We start from the raw sequence: 14664 nt of genomic DNA on the forward strand, positions 1-14664 counted from the left end.
TCAGGTTGTGTATCGACTACCGAGAGTTGAACAAACTTACCATCAAGAACCGCTACCCACTACCGAGAATCGACGACTTATTTGATCAACTACAAGGCTCGTCTGTTTATTCAAAGATTGACTTACGTTCCGGGTATCATCAAATGCGGGTGAAAGAAGATGATATTCCAAAGACTGCTTTCAGAACACGTTACGGTCATTACGAGTTTATGGTCATGCCGTTTGGTTTAACTAATGCACCAGCTGTGTTCATGGACCTTATGAACCGAGTGTGTGGACCATACCTTGACAAGTTTGTCATTGTTTTCATTGATGACATACTTATTTACTCAAAGAATGACCAAGAACACGGTGAACATTTGAGAAAGGTGTTAGAAGTATTGAGGAAGGAAGAATTGTACGCTAAGTTTTCAAAGTGTGCATTTTGGTTGGAAGAAGTTCAATTCCTCGGTCACATAGTGAACAAAGAAGGTATTAAGGTGGATCCGGCAAAGATAGAAACTGTTGAAAAGTGGGAAACCCCAAAAACTCCGAAACACATACGCCAGTTTTTAGGACTAGCTGGTTACTACAGAAGGTTCATCCAAGACTTTTCCAGAATAGCAAAACCCTTGACTGCATTAACGCATAAAGGGAAGAAATTTGAATGGAATGATGAACAAGAGAAAGCGTTTCAGTTATTGAAGAAAAAGCTAACTACGGCACCTATATTGTCATTGCCTGAAGGGAATGATGATTTTGTGATTTATTGTGACGCATCAAAGCAAGGTCTCGGTTGTGTATTAATGCAACGAACGAAGGTGATTGCTTATGCGTCTAGACAATTGAAGATTCACGAACAAAATTATACGACGCATGATTTGGAATTAGGCGCGGTTGTTTTTGCATTAAAGACTTGGAGGCACTACTTATATGGGGTCAAAAGTATTATATATACCGACCACAAAAGTCTTCAACACATATTTAATCAGAAACAACTGAATATGAGGCAGCGTAGGTGGATTGAATTATTGAATGATTACGATTTTGAGATTCGTTACCACCCGGGGAAGGCAAATGTGGTAGCCGATGCCTTGAGCAGGAAGGATAGAGAACCCATTCGAGTAAAATCTATGAATATAATGATTCATAATAACATTACTACTCAAATAAAGGAGGCGCAACAAGGAGTTTTAAAAGAGGGAAATTTAAAGGATGAAATACCCAAAGGATCGGAGAAGCATCTTAATATTCGGGAAGACGGAACCCGGTATAGGGCTGAAAGGATTTGGGTACCAAAATTTGGAGATATGAGAGAAATGGTACTTAGAGAAGCTCATAAAACCAGATACTCAATACATCCTGGAACGGGGAAGATGTACAAGGATCTCAAGAAACATTTTTGGTGGCCGGGTATGAAAGCCGATGTTGCTAAATACGTAGGAGAATGTTTGACGTGTTCTAAGGTCAAAGCTGAGCATCAGAAACCATCAGGTCTACTTCAACAACCCGAAATCCCGGAATGGAAATGGGAAAACATTACCATGGATTTCATCACTAAATTGCCAAGGACTGCAAGTGGTTTTGATACTATTTGGGTAATAGTTGATCGTCTCACCAAATCAGCACACTTCCTACCAATAAGAGAAGATGAAAAGATGGAGAAGTTAGCACGACTGTATTTGAAGGAAGTCGTCTCCAGACATGGAATACCAATCTCTATTATCTCTGATAGGGATGGCAGATTTATTTCAAGATTCTGGCAGACATTACAGCAAGCATTAGGAACTCGTCTAGACATGAGTACTGCCTATCATCCACAAACTGATGGGCAGAGCGAAAGGACGATACAAACGCTTGAAGACATGCTACGAGCATGTGTTATTGATTTCGGAAACAGTTGGGATCGACATCTACCGTTAGCAGAATTTTCCTACAACAACAGCTACCATTCAAGCATTGAGATGGCGCCGTTTGAAGCACTTTATGGTAGAAAGTGCAGGTCTCCGATTTGTTGGAGTGAGGTGGGGGATAGACAGATTACGGGTCCGGAGATTATACAAGAAACTACCGAGAAGATCATCCAAATTCAACAACGGTTGAAAATCGCCCAAAGTCGACAAAAGAGCTACGCTGACATTAAAAGAAAAGATATAGAATTTGAAATTGGAGAGATGGTCATGCTTAAAGTTTCACCTTGGAAAGGCGTTGTTCGATTTGGTAAACGAGGGAAATTAAATCCAAGGTATATTGGACCATTCAAGATTATTGATCGTGTCGGACCAGTAGCTTACCGACTTGAGTTACCTCAACAACTCGCGGCTGTACATAACACTTTCCACGTCTCGAATTTGAAGAAATGTTTTGCTAAAGAAGATCTCACTATTCCGTTAGATGAAATCCAAATCAACGAAAAACTCCAATTCATCGAAGAACCCGTCGAAATAATGGATCGTGAGGTTAAAAGACTTAAGCAAAACAAGATACCAATTGTTAAGGTTCGATGGAATGCTCGTAGAGGACCCGAGTTCACCTGGGAGCGTGAAGATCAGATGAAGAAGAAATACCCGCATCTATTTCCAGAAGATTCGTCAACACCTTCAACAGCTTAAAATTTCGGGACGAAATTTATTTAACGGGTAGGTACTGTAGTGACCCGAACTTTTCCATGTTTATATATATTAATTGAGATTGATGTTTACATGATTAAATGTTTCCAACATGTTAAGCAATCAAACTTGTTAAGACTTGATTAATTGAAATAGGTTTCATATAGACAATTGACCACCCAAGTTGACCGGTGATTCACGAACGTTAAAACTGGTAAAAAAAAAACTATATGATGACATATATATGGTTATATATATAGTTAACATGATATTATGATAAGTAAACATATCATTAATTATATTAACAATGAACTACATATGTAAAAACAAGACTACTAACTTAATGATTTTGAAACGAGACATATATGTAACGTTTATCGTTGTAACGACATTTAATGTATATATATCATATTAAGAGATATTCGTACATCATAATATCATGATAATATAATAATTTAAAATCTCTTTTGATATTATAAACATTGGGTTAACAACATTTAACAAGATCGTTAACCTAAAGGTTTCAAAACATGTATATACATGTAGTGTTTTAATATGTATTTATACACTTTTGAAAGACTTCAATACACTTATCAAAATACTTCTACTTAACAAAAATGCTTACAATTACATTCTCGTTCAGTTTCATCAACAATTCTACTCGTATGCACCCGTATTCGTACTCGTACAATACACAGCTTTTAGATGTATGTACTATTGGTATATACACTCCAATGATCAGCTCTTAGCAGCCCATGTGAGTCACCTAACACATGTGGGAACTGAAATGTCCCGTTCTTATTGATTAAAAACGTTCCATAATAATTGATTTCGTTGCGAGGTTTTGACCTCTATATGAGACGTTTTTCAAAGACTGCATTCATTTTTAAAACAAACCATAACCTTTATTTCATAAATAAAGGTTTAAAAAGCTTTACATAGATTATCAAATAATGATAATCTAAAATATCCTGTTTACACACGACCATTACATAATGGTTTACAATACAAATATGTTACATCGAAATCAGTTTCTTGAATGCAGTTTTTACACAATATCATACAAACATGGACTCCAAATCATGTCCTTATTTTAGTATGCAACAGCAGAAGCTCTTAGTATTCACCTGAGAATAAACATGCTTTAAACGTCAACAAAAATGTTGGTGAGTTATAGGTTTAACCTATGTATATCAAATCATAATAATAGACCACAAGATTTCATATTTCAATACACATCCCATACATAGAGATAAAAATCATTCATATGGTGAACACCTGGTAACCGACATTAACAAGATGCATATATAAGAATATCCCCATCATTCCGGGACACCCTTCGGATATGATATAAATTTCGAAGTACTAAAGCATCCGGTACTTTGGATGGGGCTTGTTGGGCCCGATAGATCTATCTTTAGGATTCGCGTCAATTAGGGTGTCTGTTCCCTAATTCTTAGATTACCAGACTTAATAAAAAGGGGTATATTCGATTTCGATAATTCAACCATAGAATGTAGTTTCACGTACTTGTGTCTATTTTGTAAATCATTTATAAAACCTGCATGTATTCTCATCCCAAATATATTAGATTTTAAAAGTGGGACTATAACTCACTTTCACAGATTTTTACTTCGTCGGGAAGTAAGACTTGGCCACTGGTTGATTCACGAACCTATAACAATATATACATATATATCAAAGTATGTTCAAAATATATTTACAATACTTTTAATATATTTTGATGTTTTAAGTTTATTAAGTCAGCTGTCCTCGTTAGTAACCTACAACTAGTTGTCCACAGTTAGATGTACATAAATAAATCGATAAATATTATCTTGAATCAATCCACGACCCAGTGTATACGTATCTCAGTATTGATCACAACTCAAACTATATATATTTTGGAATCAACCTCAACCCTGTATAGCTAACTCCAACATTCACATATAGAGTGTCTATGGTTGTTCCGAAATATATATAGATGTGTCGACATGATAGGTCGAAACATTGTATACGTGTCTATGGTATCTCAAGATTACATAATATACAATACAAGTTGATTAAGTTATGGTTGGAATAGATTTGTTACCAATTTTCACGTAGCTAAAATGAGAAAAATTATCCAATCTTGTTTTACCCATAACTTCTTCATTTTAAATCCATTTTGAGTGAATTAAATTGCTATGGTTTCATATTGAACTCTATTTTATGAATCTAAACAGAAAAAGTATAGGTTTATAGTCGGAAAAATAAGTTACAAGTCATTTTTGTAAAGGTAGTCATTTCAGTCGAAAGAACGACGTCTAGATGACCATTTTAGAAAACATACTTCCACTTTGAGTTTAACCATAATTTTTGGATATAGTTTCATGTTCATAATAAAAATCATTTTCTCAGAATAACAACTTTTAAATCAAAGTTTATCATAGTTTTTAATTAACTAACCCAAAACAGCCCGCGGTGTTACTACGACGGCGTAAATCCGGTTTTACGGTGTTTTTCGTGTTTCCAGGTTTTAAATCATTAAGTTAGCATATCATATAGATATATAACATGTGTTTAGTTGATTTTAAAAGTCAAGTTAGAAGGATTAACTTTTGTTTGCGAACAAGTTTAGAATTAACTAAACTATGTTCTAGTGATTACAAGTTTAAACCTTCGAATAAGATAGCTTTATATGTATGAATCTAATGATGTTATGAACATCATTACTACCTTAAGTTCCTTGGATAAACCTACTGGAAAAGAGAAAAATGGATCTAGCTTCAATGGATCCTTGGATGGCTCGAAGTTCTTGAAGCAGAATCATGACACGAAAACAAGTTCAAGTAAGATCATCACTTGAAATAAGATTGTTATAGTTATAGAAATTGAACCAAAGTTTGAATATGATTATTACCTTGTATTAGAATGATAACCTACTGTAAGAAACAAAGATTTCTTGAGGTTGGATGATCACCTTACAAGATTGGAAGTGAGCTAGCAAACTTGAAAGTATTCTTGATTTTATGAAACTAGAACTTTTGGAATTTATGAAGAACACTTAGAACTTGAAGATAGAACTTGAGAGAGATCAATTAGATGAAGAAAATTGAAGAATGAAAGTGTTTGTAGGTGTTTTTGGTCGTTGGTGTATGGATTAGATATAAAGGATATGTAATTTTGTTTTCATGTAAATAAGTCATGAATGATTACTCATATTTTTGTAATTTTATGAGATATTTCATGCTAGTTGCCAAATGATGGTTCCCACATGTGTTAGGTGACTCACATGGGCTGCTAAGAGCTGATAATTGGAGTGTATATACCAATAGTACATACATCTAAAAGCTGTGTATTGTACGAGTACGAATACGGGTGCATACGAGTAGAATTGTTGATGAAACTGAACGAGGATGTAATTGTAAGCATTTTTGTTAAGTAGAAGTATTTTGATAAGTGTATTGAAGTCTTTCAAAAGTGTATAAATACATATTAAAACACTACATGTATATACATTTTAACTGAGTCGTTAAGTCATCGTTAGTCGTTACATGTAAGTGTTGTTTTGAAACCTTTAGGTTAACGATCTTGTTAAATGTTGTTAACCCAATGTTTATAATATCAAATGAGATTTTAAATTATTATATTATCATGATATTATCATGTATGATTATCTCTTAATATGATATATATACATTAAATGTCTTTACAACGATAATCGTTACATATATGTCTCGTTTAAAAATCATTAAGTTAGTAGTCTTGTTTTTACATATGTAGTTCATTGTTAATATACTTAATGATATGTTTACTTATCATAGTATCATGTTAACTATATATATATCCATATATATGTCATCATATAGTTTTTACAAGTTTTAACGTTCGTGAATCACCGGTCAACTTGGGTGGTCAATTGTCTATATGAAACATATTTCAATTAATCAAGTCTTAACAAGTTTGATTGCTTAACATGTTGGAAACATTTAATCATGTAAATATCAATCTCAATTAATATATATAAACATGGAAAAGTTCGGGTCACTACAGTACCTACCCGTTAAATAAATTTCGTCCCGAAATTTTAAGCTGTTGAAGGTGTTGATGAATCTTCTGAAAATAGATGCGGGTATTTCTTCTTCATCTGATCTTCACGCTCTCAGGTGAACTCGGGTCCTCTACGAGCATTCCATCGAACCTTAACAATTGGTATCTTGTTTTGCTTAAGTCTTTTAACCTCACGATCCATTATTTCGACGAGTTCTTCGATGAATTGAAGTTTTTCGTTGATTTGGATTTCATCTAACGGAATAGTGAGATCTTCTTTAGCAAAAAATTTCTTCAAATTCGAGACGTGGAAAGTGTTATGTACAGCCGCGAGTTGTTGAGGTAACTCAAGTCGGTAAGCTACTGGTCCGACACGATCAATAATCTTGAATGGTCCAATATACCTTGGATTTAATTTCCCTCGTTTACCAAATCGAACAACGCCTTTCCAAGGTGCAACTTTAAGCATGACCATCTCTCCAATTTCAAATTCTATATCTTTTCTTTTAATGTCAGCGTAGCTCTTTTGTCGACTTTGGGCAGTTTTCAACCGTTGTTGAATTTGGATGATCTTCTCGGTAGTTTCTTGTATAATCTCCGGACCCGTAATCTGTCTATCCCCCACTTCACTCCAACAAATCGGAGACCTGCACTTTCTACCATAAAGTGCTTCAAACGGCGCCATCTTAATGCTTGAATGGTAGCTGTTGTTGTAGGAAAATTCTGCTAACGGTAGATGTCGATCCCAACTGTTTCCGAAATTAATAACACATGCTCGTAGCATGTCTTCAAGCGTTTGTATCGTCCTTTCACTCTGCCCATCAGTTTGTGGATTATAGGCAGTACTCATGTCTAGACGAGTTCCTAATGCTTGCTGAAATGTCTGCCAGAATCTTGAAATAAATCTGCCATCCCTATCAGAGATAATAGAGATTGGTATTCCATGTCTGGAGACAACTTCCTTCAAATACAGTCGTGCTAACTTCTCCATCTTGTCATCTTCTCTTATTGGCAGGAAGTGTGCTGATTTGGTGAGACGATCAACTATTACCCAAATAGTATCAAAACCACTTGCAGTCCTTGGCAATTTAGTGATGAAATCCATGGTAATGTTTTCCCATTTCCATTCCGGGATTTCGGGTTGTTGAAGTAGACCTGATGGTTTCTGATGCTCAGCTTTGACCTTAGAACACGTCAAACATTCTCCTACGTATTTAGCAACATCGGCTTTCATACCCGGCCACCAAAAATGTTTCTTGAGATCCTTGTACATCTTCCCCGTTCCAGGATGTATTGAGTATCTGGTTTTATGAGCTTCTCTAAGTACCATTTCTCTCATATCTCCAAATTTTGGTACCCAAATCCTTTCAGCCCTATACCGGGTTCCGTCTTCCCGAATATTAAGATGCTTCTCCGATCCTTTGGGTATTTCATCCTTTAAATTTCACTCTTTTAAAACTCCTTGTTGCGCCTCCTTTATTTGAGTAGTAAGGTTATTATGAATCATTATATTCATAGATTTTACTCGAATGGGTTCTCTGTCCTTCCTGCTCAAGGCATCGGCTACCACATTTGCCTTCCCCGGGTGGTAACGAATCTCAAAGTCGTAATCATTCAATAATTCAATCCACCTACGCTGCCTCATATTCAGTTGTTTCTGATTAAATATGTGTTGAAGACTTTTGTGGTCGGTATATATAATACTTTTGACCCCATATAAGTAGTGCCTCCAAGTCTTTAATGCAAAAACAACCGCGCCTAATTCCAAATCATGCGTCGTATAATTTTGTTCGTGAATCTTCAATTGTCTAGACGCATAAGCAATCACCTTTGTTCGTTGCATTAATACACAACCGAGACCTTGCTTTGATGCGTCACAATAAATCACAAAATCATCATTCCCTTCAGGCAATGACAATATAGGTGCCGTAGTTAGCTTTTTCTTCAATAACTGAAACGCTTTCTCTTGTTCATCATTCCATTCAAATTTCTTATCTTTATGCGTTAATGCAGTCAAGGGTTTTGCTATTCTGGAAAAGTCTTGGATGAACCTTCTGTAGTAACCAGCTAGTCCTAAAAACTGGCGTATGTGTTTCGGAGTTTTCGGGGTTTCCCACTTTTCAACAGTTTCTATCTTTGCCGGATCCACCTTAATACCTTCTTTGTTCACTATGTGACCGAGGAATTGAACTTCTTCCAACCAAAATGCACACTTTGAAAACTTAGCGTACAATTCTTCCTTCCTCAATACTTCTAACACCTTTCTCAAATGTTCACCGTGTTCTTGGTCATTCTTTGAGTAAATAAGTATGTCATCAATGAAAACAATGACAAACTTGTCAAGGTATGGTCCACACACTCGGTTCATAAGGTCCATGAACACAGCTGGTGCATTAGTTAAACCAAATGGCATGACCATAAACTCGTAATGACCGTAACGTGTTCTGAAAGCAGTCTTTGGAATATCATCTTCTTTCACCCGCATTTGATGATACCCGGAACGTAAGTCAATCTTTGAATAAACAGACGAGCCTTGTAGTTGATCAAATAAGTCGTCGATTCTCGATAGTGGGTAGCGGTTCTTGATGGTAAGTTTATTCAACTCTCGGTAGTCGATACACAACCTGAATGTACCATCTTTCTTCTTGACAAACAAAACAGGAGCTCCCCACGGTGATGTGCTTGGTCGAATGAAACCACGCTCTAAAAGTTCTTGTAATTGGCTTTGCAGTTCTTTCATCTCGCTGGGTGTGAGTCTGTAAGGAGCATGAGCTATTGGTGCAGCTCCTGGTACAAGATCTATTTGAAATTCAACGGATCGATGTGGGGGTAATCCCGGTAATTCTTTCGGAAATACATCGGGAAATTCTTTTGCAATGGGAACATCATTGATGCTCTTTTCTTCAGTTTGTACTTTCTCGACGTGTGCTAGAACAGCATAGCAACCTTTTCTTATTAGTTTTTGTGCCTTCAAATTACTAATAAGATGTAGCTTCGTGTTGCCCTTTTCTCCATACACCATTAAAGGTTTTCCTTTTTCTCGTATAATGCGAATTGCATTTTTGTAACAAACGATCTCTGCTTTCACTTCTTTCAACCAGTCCATACCGATTATCACATCAAAACTCCCTAACTCTACTGGTATCAAATCAATCTTAAATGTTTCGCTAACCAGTTTAATTTCTCGATTCCGACATATATTATCTGCTGAAATTAATTTACCATTTGCTAATTCGAGTAAAAATTTACTATCCAAAGGCGTCAATGGACAACTTAATTTAGCACAAAAATCTCTACTCATATAGCTTCTATCCGCACCCGAATCAAATAAAACGTAAGCAGATTTATTGTCAATAAGAAACGTACCCGTAACAAGCTCCGGGTCTTCCTGTGCCTCTGCCGCATTAATATTGAAAACTCTTCCGCGGCCTTATCCATTCGTGTTCTCCTGGTTCGGGCAATTTCTAATAATGTGGCCCGGTTTTCCACATTTATAACAAACTACATTGGCATAACTTGCTCCGACACTACTTGCTCCGCCATTACTCGTTCCGGCACCATTTGTTCCTTTCGTTTTATTAACCCCTGGTCCGTAGACCTCACACTTCGCCGCGCTATGACCATTTCTTTTACACTTGTTGCAAAATTTGGTGCAGAACCCCGAGTGATACTTTTCACACCTTTGGCATAGCTGCTTCTGATTGTTGTTGTTGTTGCGGTTATTATTGTTGTTGGGATGATTGTTGTAGTTGCTGTTGTTGTTGTTGTTTTTGTTGTTGTTGGGCCGTTTGTTGTGGTTGCGATTGATGTTGCGATTGTTGGGATAATTGTTACGATTATTGTTGTAATTGCTGTTGTTGTTGTATTGGTGATTCTTATCACCGTTTTCCTCCCACTTTCTTTTGACTTGCTTCACATTGGCCTCTTCAGCAATCTGTTCTTTAATTCTTTCTTCAATCTGGTTCACTAGTTTGTGAGCCATTCTACATGCCTGTTGTATGGAGGCGGGCTCGTGTGAACTTATATCTTCTTGGATTCTTTCCGGTAATCCTTTCACAAATGCGTCGATCTTCTCTTCCTCATCTTCGAACGCTCCCGGACACAATAGGCATAATTCTGTGAATCGTCTTTCGTACGTGGTAATATCAAATCCTTGGGTTCGTAACCCTCTAAGTTCTGTCTTGAGCTTATTGACCTCAGTTCTGGGACGGTACTTCTCGTTCATTAAGTGCTTGAATACTGACCACGGTAGTGCGTAAGCATCATCTTGTCCCACTTGCTCTAGATAGGTATTCCACCATGTTAACGCAGAACCTGTGAAGGTATGCGTAGCGTACTTCACTTTGTCCTCTTCAGTACACTTACTTATGGCAAACACCGATTCGACCTTCTCGGTCCACCGTTTCAATCCGATCGGTCCTTCGGTTCCATCAAATTCCAAAGGTTTGCAGGCAGTGAATTCTTTGTAGGTGCATCCTACACGATTTCCTGTACTGCTAGATCCAAGGTTATTATTGGTATGTAGCGCAGCCTGTACTGCGGCTATGTTTGAAGCTAGAAAAGTACGGAATTCCTCTTCATTCATATTCACGGTGTGTCGAGTAGTCGGTGCCATTTCCTTCAAAATAGTCAAATGGAACAAGTTAATCATACAGAATATTAAGAGTAGTTAATAGTATTTCGTAGCATAATATGAACTCATTTATAAAAGCTTTTTCTTCATATTAGCGTTTTATAAGTTTAAATTCGGGTAGTACCTACCCGTTAAGTTCATACTTAGTAGATAATATACAATTCAACTACTACAATTCTATATGAAAAACTGATTATAATAATATTTCGCGTTCAAACTTTTTCACAATATTTTACAAACTTACAATACCGCTTATTTTACATATAGCATGAAATATAGCACACAATAAATTTGATACAAGATGGTTGTGAAGATAATTCTAGCTAGTACACAAGTCGTTTAGCAAAGGCAATAAAGACACGTAATTCATACGTCCAGAAACAAGTCATGCATTCTGGTTTTACTAGGATTACTTCCTATCCTTGGTCTTGTGGAACATAACCGTTATGGCCGTTGATAAGACAGCGTGTTGTAACGTCGTCAAAGGGACGAGGGTTACGTAATGTCCAACAGTCCCGTAACAATCTAAAAACCTCATTTATTACCCCAATTACCGACTCCGTCACTTGTGGAAACGTTTTGTTTAATAGTTGTAGCCCGATGTTCTTGTTCTCACTTTGGTGAGAAGCGAACATTACTAATCCGTAAGCATAACATGCTTCTTTATGTTGCATGTTAGCCGCTTTTTCTAAATCACGAAGTCCAATATTCGGATATTTTGAGTCAAAATAATTTCTTAACCCATTGCGTAAAATAGCATTTGGGTTCCCCGCAATATATGCGTCAAAGTAAACACATCGTAACTTATGGATTTCCCAATGTGATATCCCCCATATTTCGAACGAAAGCCTTTTATAAACCAAGGCATTCTTGGAACGTTCTTCGAATGTCTTACAAACTGATCTCGCCTTAAATAGTTGTGCCGAAGAATTCTGACCGACTCTAGACAAGATTTCATCAATCATGTCTCCGGGTAGGTCTCTTAAAATATTAGGTTGTCTATCCATTTTGTGTTTTTATACTGTAAAATAGACAAGAGTTAGATTCATAAAAAAAATACTTATTAATACAAGCAATTTTTACATATATCATAAAGCATAAGCACACTATATTACATATATTACACCACACGAATACAACTATCTTATTCCGACTCGCTTGTTTCTTCTTCTTCGGTTTTGGTTCGTTTTGCCAAGTTTCTAGGGATATATGATGTTCCCCTAATACGAGCCGTAATTTTCCACATTGGTTTAGAAAAACCTGGTGGTTTAGAGGTTCCCGGGTCATTGTTACAACTTAAGGACTTCGGGGGTTGACGATACATATAAAGTTCATCAGGGTTGGAATTAGATTTCTCTATTTTTATGCCCTTTCCCTTATTATTTTCTTTTGCCTTTTTAAATTCAGTTGGGGTAATTTCTATAACATCATCGGAATTCTCGTCGGAATCCGATTCATCGGAGAATTGGTAATCCTCCCAATATTTTGCTTCCTTGGCGGAAACACCATTGACCATAATTAACCTTGGTCGGTTGGTTGAGGATTTTCTTTTACTTAACCGTTTTATTATTTCCCCCACCGGTTCTATTTCTTCATCCGGTTCCGATTCTTCTACCGGTTCCAATTCTTCTTCCGGTTCCGACTCTTCTTCCGGTTCCTCTTCGGGAACTTGTGAATCAGTCCACGAATCATTCCAATTTACATTTGACTCTTCATTATTATTAGGTGAGTCAATGGGACTTGTTCTAGAGATAGACATCTATCACATAATATCAAACGCATTAAGAGATTAATATATCACATAATATTCACATGTTAAAAATATATAGTTTCCAACAAAATTTGTTAAGCAATCATTTTTCAAGTAAACACGGTCGAAGTCCAGACTCACTAATGCATCCTAACAAACTCGATAAGACACACTAATGCAAAATTCTGGTTCTCTAAGACCAACGCTCTGATACCAACTGAAATGTCCCGTTCTTATTGATTAAAAACGTTCCATAATAATTGATTTCGTTGCGAGGTTTTGACCTCTATATGAGACGTTTTTCAAAGACTGCATTCATTTTTAAAACAAACCATAACCTTTATTTCATAAATAAAGGTTTAAAAAGCTTTACATAGATTATCAAATAATGATAATCTAAAATATCCTGTTTACACACGACCATTACATAATGGTTTACAATACAAATATGTTACATCGAAATCAGTTTCTTGAATGCAGTTTTTACACAATATCATACAAACATGGACTCCAAATCATGTCCTTATTTTAGTATGCAACAGCAGAAGCTCTTAGTATTCACCTGAGAATAAACATGCTTTAAACGTCAACAAAAATGTTGGTGAGTTATAGGTTTAACCTATGTATATCAAATCATAATAATAGACCACAAGATTTCATATTTCAATACACATCCCATACATAGAGATAAAAATCATTCATATGGTGAACACCTGGTAACCGACATTAACAAGATGCATATATAAGAATATCCCCATCATTCCGGGACACCCTTCGGATATGATATAAATTTCGAAGTACTAAAGCATCCGGTACTTTGGATGGGGCTTGTTGGGCCCGATAGATCTATCTTTAGGATTCGCGTCAATTAGGGTGTCTGTTCCCTAATTCTTAGATTACCAGACTTAATAAAAAGGGGTATATTCGATTTCGATAATTCAACCATAGAATGTAGTTTCACGTACTTGTGTCTATTTTGTAAATCATTTATAAAACCTGCATGTATTCTCATCCCAAAAATATTAGATTTTAAAAGTGGGACTATAACTCACTTTCACAGATTTTTACTTCGTCGGGAAGTAAGACTTGGCCACTGGTTGATTCACGAACCTATAACAATATATACATATATATCAAAGTATGTTCAAAATATATTTACAATACTTTTAATATATTTTGATGTTTTAAGTTTATTAAGTCAGCTGTCCTCGTTAGTAACCTACAACTAGTTGTCCACAGTTAGATGTACATAAATAAATCGATAAATATTATCTTGAATCAATCCACGACCCAGTGTATACGTATCTCAGTATTGATCACAACTCAAACTATATATATTTTGGAATCAACCTCAACCCTGTATAGCTAACTCCAACATTCACATATAGAGTGTCTATGGTTGTTCCGAAATATATATAGATGTGTCGACATGATAGGTCGAAACATTGTATACGTGTCTATGGTATCTCAAGATTACATAATATACAATACAAGTTGATTAAGTTATGGTTGGAATAGATTTGTTACCAATTTTCACGTAGCTAAAATGAGAAAAATTATCCAATCTTGTTTTACCCATAACTTCTTCATTTTAAATCCATTTTGAGTGAATTAAATTGCTATGGTTTCATATTGAACTCTATTTTATGAATCTAAACAGA

Source organism: Rutidosis leptorrhynchoides, chromosome 1 (assembly GCF_046630445.1).
Source record: "Rutidosis leptorrhynchoides isolate AG116_Rl617_1_P2 chromosome 1, CSIRO_AGI_Rlap_v1, whole genome shotgun sequence".
Lineage (NCBI taxonomy): Eukaryota > Viridiplantae > Streptophyta > Magnoliopsida > Asterales > Asteraceae > Rutidosis > Rutidosis leptorrhynchoides.